This window comes from Schistocerca nitens, chromosome 3 (assembly GCF_023898315.1).
Source record: "Schistocerca nitens isolate TAMUIC-IGC-003100 chromosome 3, iqSchNite1.1, whole genome shotgun sequence".
In the NCBI taxonomy this organism is placed as follows: Eukaryota; Metazoa; Arthropoda; class Insecta; order Orthoptera; family Acrididae; genus Schistocerca; species Schistocerca nitens.
This window is the reverse complement of record NC_064616.1, coordinates 887,144,708-887,151,549: the sequence shown is the minus strand read 5'-3', so window position 1 is coordinate 887,151,549 and position 6,842 is coordinate 887,144,708. Positions and strand designations below refer to the sequence as shown.

General features: G+C 47.1%; 1 non-coding gene across 1 annotated transcript; it reads right to left on the bottom strand.

The window, feature by feature from the left end:
- Positions 1-5,142: 5,142 nt before the first annotated feature.
- Positions 5,143-5,226, bottom strand: Trnap-ugg (transfer RNA proline (anticodon UGG)). The gene has a single exon. It is a non-coding gene; the product is annotated as a tRNA-Pro (tRNA).
- Between the last annotated feature and the right edge of the window lie 1,616 nt (positions 5,227-6,842).

Below are 6,842 nucleotides of genomic sequence, written 5' to 3'. Positions count from 1 at the left end.
CATAGAAAGAAAGATCCCTTATCATTTAGTTACAATATAGCAGGTCAGCAACTGGAAGCAGTTAATTCCATAAATTATCTGGGAGTACGCATTAGGAGTGATTTAAAATCATAAGGAAATGCAGTCGGAAAACAAAGGAAGTAGGTTACAGTACACTTGTTCGCCCACTGCTTGAGTGCTGCTCACCGGTGTGGGATCAGTACCAGATAGGGTTGATAGAAGAGATAGAGAAGATCCAACGGAGAGCAGTGCGCTTTGTTACAGGATCATTTAGTAATCGCGAAAGCGTTACGGAGATGATAGATAAACTCCAGTGGAATACTCTGCAAGAGAGATGCTCAGTAGCTCGGTACGGGCTTTTGTTGAAGTTTCGAGAACATACCTTCGCCGTGGAGTCAAGTAGTATATTGCTCCCTCCTACGTATATCTCGCGAAGGGACCATGAGGATAAAATCAGAGAGGTTAGAGTCCACACAGAGGCATACCGACAATCTCTGTTTCCACGAACAATACGAGACTGGAATAGAAGGGAGAACCGATAGAGGTACTCAAGGTACCCTCCGCCACACACCGTCAGGTGGCTTGCGGAGTATGGATGTAGATGTAGATGTAGATGTAGACGTGCTGTCTGGCGGGTGGAAGAGGTGACTAAGGCATCGCGGAATGTTTCTTGACAAGCGTTTCTTTTTCTTCGTTTTGGCGATATCTTTTCACGAAATTTCAATCTCCCACCTACACAGGGCGAGAAAGGCTCTCACCATTTGTTTCGTAAACGTTAGTATGATATAGCATCGCATTGGTAAAAGGGGCCCTGTCATAATATACGAAACAGCTACGTTCTCTTGAATTATAGCTTCTTGTTGTCAAACGTAAAATAACTGTGTTATTTCCGACATATGTGCCAATGGCGTGAAAGATTGTCTGATATGTTTGTAATACACACGTGCATGAGAGTATATTTACGGACATTGAAAGCGGGAGACGCTCTCAGGTCGTGTAATTTGTTCAACAGGCAGGCGTGACTGGGGTGGGGGGAGGGGGGCGTCTGCTGTGGTGGTCGCCGGACACAGCCGCTCTTTGTCCAGGGGGTCGGCGTGTGGGGCTCTGTCGCTATATTTTAGATGAACAAGTTGCACTTGAGGCGGCCATTCTTTTATCTCCTGTTGTTTAGTTGAGTACACACGCTACTGTGTTGGCATAGGAGCGTCGCCTTAAAGCGGCGGCCAGATGGTGGATAGCCGAGTGCTGATCTGGGCCATTCTCCAGATGGGCGAGGTTATGCCTGTAAATTTCCCTTTTGTGTTAAAGGGCACCATATCAAAGGCATTGCGCATATCGCATGGGCCCGTTGGGGTCTGCAGCCGTACGCGGGTCGGTAGAAAAACAGCAAAGGGTGCGACTTTTGAAATAGTCATCTGGGGCGTCCTCCGGATGGGATAGGTTATGCTACTTAATTTCCCTTTTGTGTTGTCTAGGACCGCCGCCATAAGGCGGCGGCTAGATGGTGGAAAGCTGAATTCGGCCACCTGCCGCTGAGGGTGACAGCAAAGGGCGGACAGCGGCCTGCCCACTCTGTAAGACGGTCTTCGGAGCAGCTGACCGTTTGAAGGAGCACGTGTCCCCCCCGTAGGTAGAGGTGGAAGGAGGGAGGGAGGGGTGGAGGGAGGGAGGAGGGGGGCCTTGCTTTTGTGGACACCTATCGAGGAGAATGCACATTCAACTACCGCCTCCTCTGCAGTCTTTTTAGGACGACAATTTTCCCCAGTACGTGTGCTGCAATATGACCTGTTCATTACGAGTGCTGGTTTTTTCATGACAATTTCGAAGTGTAATTAGAACTGTGATGCAATTTTTTTTCCTTCAGTTGTGGTAGCGTGTATTGGCTTCGATTATCTGGGATACAGGATGGTTTTTTTTTTTTTTGAACTCCTCTCTGTCCTACACCAGCATTTCGTTAGTTGAGCGTTTTTCCCACCAAAAAGGATAACCCAGCCTTTTTATCGCCAGCTTGTAACTGTAGGGTACAGTTTGAATGTGTCTGTTGCTAGTTTCGAGTGGTATTGCGAAGTAACACTAGTTGTATGGTACCTTCAGTTTTTGAGTTGTATTGCGATTTTTTGCCATCCTTGTGTAGCACTATGCGTGTGATTGTGAAATTAAGCCCGATCTTTGTGATAAATTATGTAATTAGGATCGATCTTGGTGTCAGTTTCCTGACCAAAATAAATAAAGTACACTAACCTAACCTTCCTCTCCCACATCTGGACAGTTTCCATGTGTTGCGGGTGCACTTGGGCTTTCCATCCAGTAGAATCAGGGTTTGAGTCCCAGAATGGGTACAGCCATTTTTAATTTCCTGTCAGTTTCAAGTGCCTCTGGAGGTTTAATTGTGCTAGGCGGTGTAATTGGGCTTTCTGTGCAGGAGGACCAGGGTTTGAATCCCAGAAAGGGAACTGCCAATTTTAATATCCCGCCATTTCCTGGGGAAGGCTGGGGGGTGTTGGGGGATGGGGTTGGATCAGAGGTCAGCACAGCCCTTGGACAAAGAAATTCCCACCAAAAATCGAAATTCCCACCAATAGGGTAGGTTGGTGGAAGGGCGTGGGGAGGGAGGAGGGAGAGGAGAGGGCTGGGACACACGTGCAGCTGAGATGAACATGTGATGTCATCTCGGTGCGGACGGTGGCGCGGGTGGTCGGGAGTGGAAGGGAGCGAGGGTGATTAATTGATCAGTTTAATTAATTTACATATCAATTTGATATAAAAAATTGCCCTACAAACGCCATTACCCTACTACTTAGGTAGCTTTACCAGTTTCTCTGGCTCTTCAGTGTATTTCCTAAGTATGGTATATGGAAATAGTATAGATCAGAAAAAATTGTAATTATGAAGTTCTGTTTATGTACAACCAGGAGTGGTTGATAAAACAAATTTTTGTTGATACCATTCTTACTGTGTTGTCAATAATAAAAACAAAGTAACAAAAAGTCATCCTGTGTCACTGTCAAATGGTTCAAATGGCCCTGAGCACTATGGGACGTAAAATCTAAGGTCATCAGTCCCCTAGAACTTAGAACTACTTAAACCTAACTAACCTAAGGACATCACACAACTCCCAGTCATCACGAGGCAGAGAAAATCCCTGACCCCGCCCGGAATCGAACCCGGGAACCCCGGCGTGGGAAGCGAGAACGCTACCGCACGACCATGTGTCACTGTTGCTAACGTTGTAATGCGTGTATAAAGTTGAGAAATGATAGTATACTACCCGTTTATATACAGAGCGTTTAGAAATTCCCGTTACAGAGTTCCAGGACTTGTAGAAGGGAGTGAGTACATAATGCTTTGAATAAGAACCTATGTCTAGAAACGTCATTCAACGACGCTCCTGAGTGTCAAAGTTATAGGCGCCAGTGCCTGTAAATGTATACACATACAGGGTGATACCGTGATGATGTTACAAACTTTCAGGGATGATGGAGAAGGATAAAAGTATCAATTTGAGGTAAGGGTTTTAAACCGGAAACGAACGAGTCGAAAGCTACATTCAGAAATCGTTCTGATATTTCCGACAGTGGGCTACATGTGTGTGTGTGTGTGTGTGTGTGTGTGTGTGTGTGTGTGTGCGTGAAATATTATGGGACTTAACTACTAAGGCCATCAGTCCCTAAGCTTACACACTACTTAACCTAAATTATCCTTAGAACAAACACACACACCCATGCCCGTGGGAGGACTCGAACCTCCACCGGGCTACATGCACCGGTACTGTTGTAAGGTAGGCAACTTTCAGAGGTAGTAGTATGGACCAAAACGAGAAAAAATGTCTAGTAGACACATGCTCTAAAATACATTCCTTAAGAGCTATGAGCGCTTGTTCAATAGAGGAGACGTGTTTCACACTAGCGAAGAACAGGTGCTCACAGCTCCTCAGGTATGCATTTTAGAGCCCATGTTTACTAGACATTTTTTCTTGTTTTGGTGCATACTACCACCAGTTGCATATCCTTAATTTTTAACAACAACGCTGGCGGTACATGTATTCTACTGTCAAATGCATCACAATGATTTTCGCTTGTAACTTTCAACTCTTTCGTTTCCGAACCAGGGACCATTATCTCAAACTGATACATTTACCCTTCTCCATCATCCTTGAAAGTTTGTAACAGCCCTGTATGTACACCGATAAGTCAGAACATTATGACCACTCCCGGCCGCGACGTTATGCCATCTGGTGGCGTTGCCGGCACGTGACGCGTAACTGAGGTATGTAAGCAGAGCAGACACGGACGGTGGTCACCCTAGCGAAGATACGGGCTGAAAATGGGGAAATTCATTGAGATAAGAGACTCTGACAAAGGACAGATTATTATTACGCAAAGCTTGTGAATGAGTATTTCGAAAACGGCGAAGCTGGTCCAATCTTCACGTATTGCTGTCGTGAGATCTGCGGTGAGAGGTAGAAGGAGAGTGAAACTACCACTAGACGCCGAATGGTTGAACGCTCACGACTCTTCACAGAACGTGGGGTTCGGAGGCTTGTCTGCTATGAAAAGTAGGATAGATGGTGAGCTACGGCATCTGTGCCGAAACAGCACAGTGCTGGTGCACGCACAAGTGTTTCGGAGGACAGCACTCATCGTACATTGTTGAACATGGAGCTGCGCAACAGACCACCCCAACGCGTTGACTTGTTGGCCCAACGACATTGTCAGTTGCGATCGCAGTGGGCACGGGACCATCGGGATTAGATCGATCAATGGAAATGTGTCGTCTCTTCAGGTTAACCACATTTTTGCTAAACTAGGTCGATGATCGTCTCCACAGCTCTACAAACGTCGTCATCGAGGTGAACGGCAGCTCGAAACGTGCAGCGCGCCACGGACGCAGGCTGGTGGTAGCAGTATTATGTTATGGGAGACATTCTCCTGCGTTTGCGTGGGAGCTGTGGTAGTAATTGAGGACACGCTGAGAGCTCAAACCACCTGCATCCCTTCATGCTTGACGTCTTCCCGGACGGCGATATCATCAAAATGGTTCAAATGGCTCTGAGCACTATGGGACTTAACATCGGAGGTCATCAGTCCCCTAGAACTTAGAACTACTTAAACCTAACTAACCTAAGGACATCACACACATCCATGCCCGAGGCAGGATTCGAACCTGCGACCGTAGCGGTCTCGCGGTTCCAGACTGTAGCGCCTTGAACCGCTCGGCCACTCGGGCGGCGGCGATATCATCCTTCAGCGGTATAATTATTCGTATTTCGGAGCTAGAACCGTACTGCAGTGATTTGGCGAGCATTATAGTGAGCTCATGTTGATGTGTCGGCAGCCAAATTCGCTTGATGTAAATCCTACGCAGCCAATCAGGGTCGCTATCGGGCGCCATTAACGTGTACGAAAAACAGCGGCCCCTTATTCACACGAATTACATGACCTGTGCGTAGACATCTAATGCCACATACCTCCACAAATCTACCAACAATTCCTGATACGCAAAATCAGTGATGTATTTCATTCCAAAGGCGGACAAACAAGCTATTAAGCAGGTGGTCATAATGTTTTCTCTCATCTGTGTTCATATATTTGCAGCCTCCGGCGCATGTAACTTTGACGTTCTGTAGAGTCGTTGTATCACGTTTCTGAACATGTGATCCTATTCGAAATATTATCCTAGAAGTCTGTAACGGGTATTTCCGAACGCCCTGTATACCCTGATGCTACACTACTGGCCATTAAAATTGCTACACCAAGAAGAAATGCAGATGATAAGCGGGTATTCGTTAGACGAATATATTATACTAGAACTGACATGTGATTACGTTTTCACGCAATTTTGGTGCATAGATCCTGAGAAATCAGTACCCGGAACAACCACCTCTGGCCGTAATAACGGCCTTGATACGCCTGGGCATTGAGTCAAACAGAGCTCGGATGGCGTGTACAGGTACAGCTGCCCATGCAGCTTCAACACGATACCACAGTTCATCAATAGTAGTGACCGGCGCATTGTGACCAGCCAGTTGCTCGGCCACCATTGACCAGAATTTTCAGTTGGTGAGAGATGTGCAGAATGTGCTGGCCAGGGCAGCAGTCGAGCATTTTCTGTATCCAGAAAGATCCGCCCAGGACCTGCAACATGCTGTCGTGCATTATCCTGCTGAAATGTAGGGTTTCGTAGGGATCAAATGAAGGGTAGAGCCACGGGTCGTAACACATCTGAAATGTAACGTCCACTGTTCAAAAAGCCGTCAATGCGAACAAGAGGTGACCGAGACGTGTAACCAATGGCACCCCATACCATCACGCCGGGTGATACGCCAGTAGCCGGCCGAAGTGGCCGAGCGGTTCTAGGCGCTGCAGTCTGGAACCGCGCGACCACTACGGTCGCAGGTTCGAATTCTGCCTCGGGCATGCATGTGTGTGATGTCCTTAGGTTAGTTAGGTTTAAGTAGTTCTAAGTTCTAGGGGACTAATGACCTATATGTTAAGTCCGATAGTACTCAAAGCCATTTGAACCATTTGATACGCCAGTATGGCGATGACAAATACACGCTTCCAATGTGCGTTCACCGCGATGACGCCAAACATCATGATGCTGTAATCAGAACCTGGATTCATCCGAAAAAATTACGTTTTGCCTTTCGTGCATGGTCTCCGAGCTCATAGTCCATGGTGCTGCAAACGTCGTCGAACCGTTCGTGCAGATGGTTGTTGTCTCGCAAACGTCCCCATCTGTTGACTCAGGGATGGAGACGTGGCTGCACGATCCGTTACAGCCATGCGGATAAGATGCCTGTCATCTCGACTGCTAGTGATACTAGGCCGTTGGGATCCAGC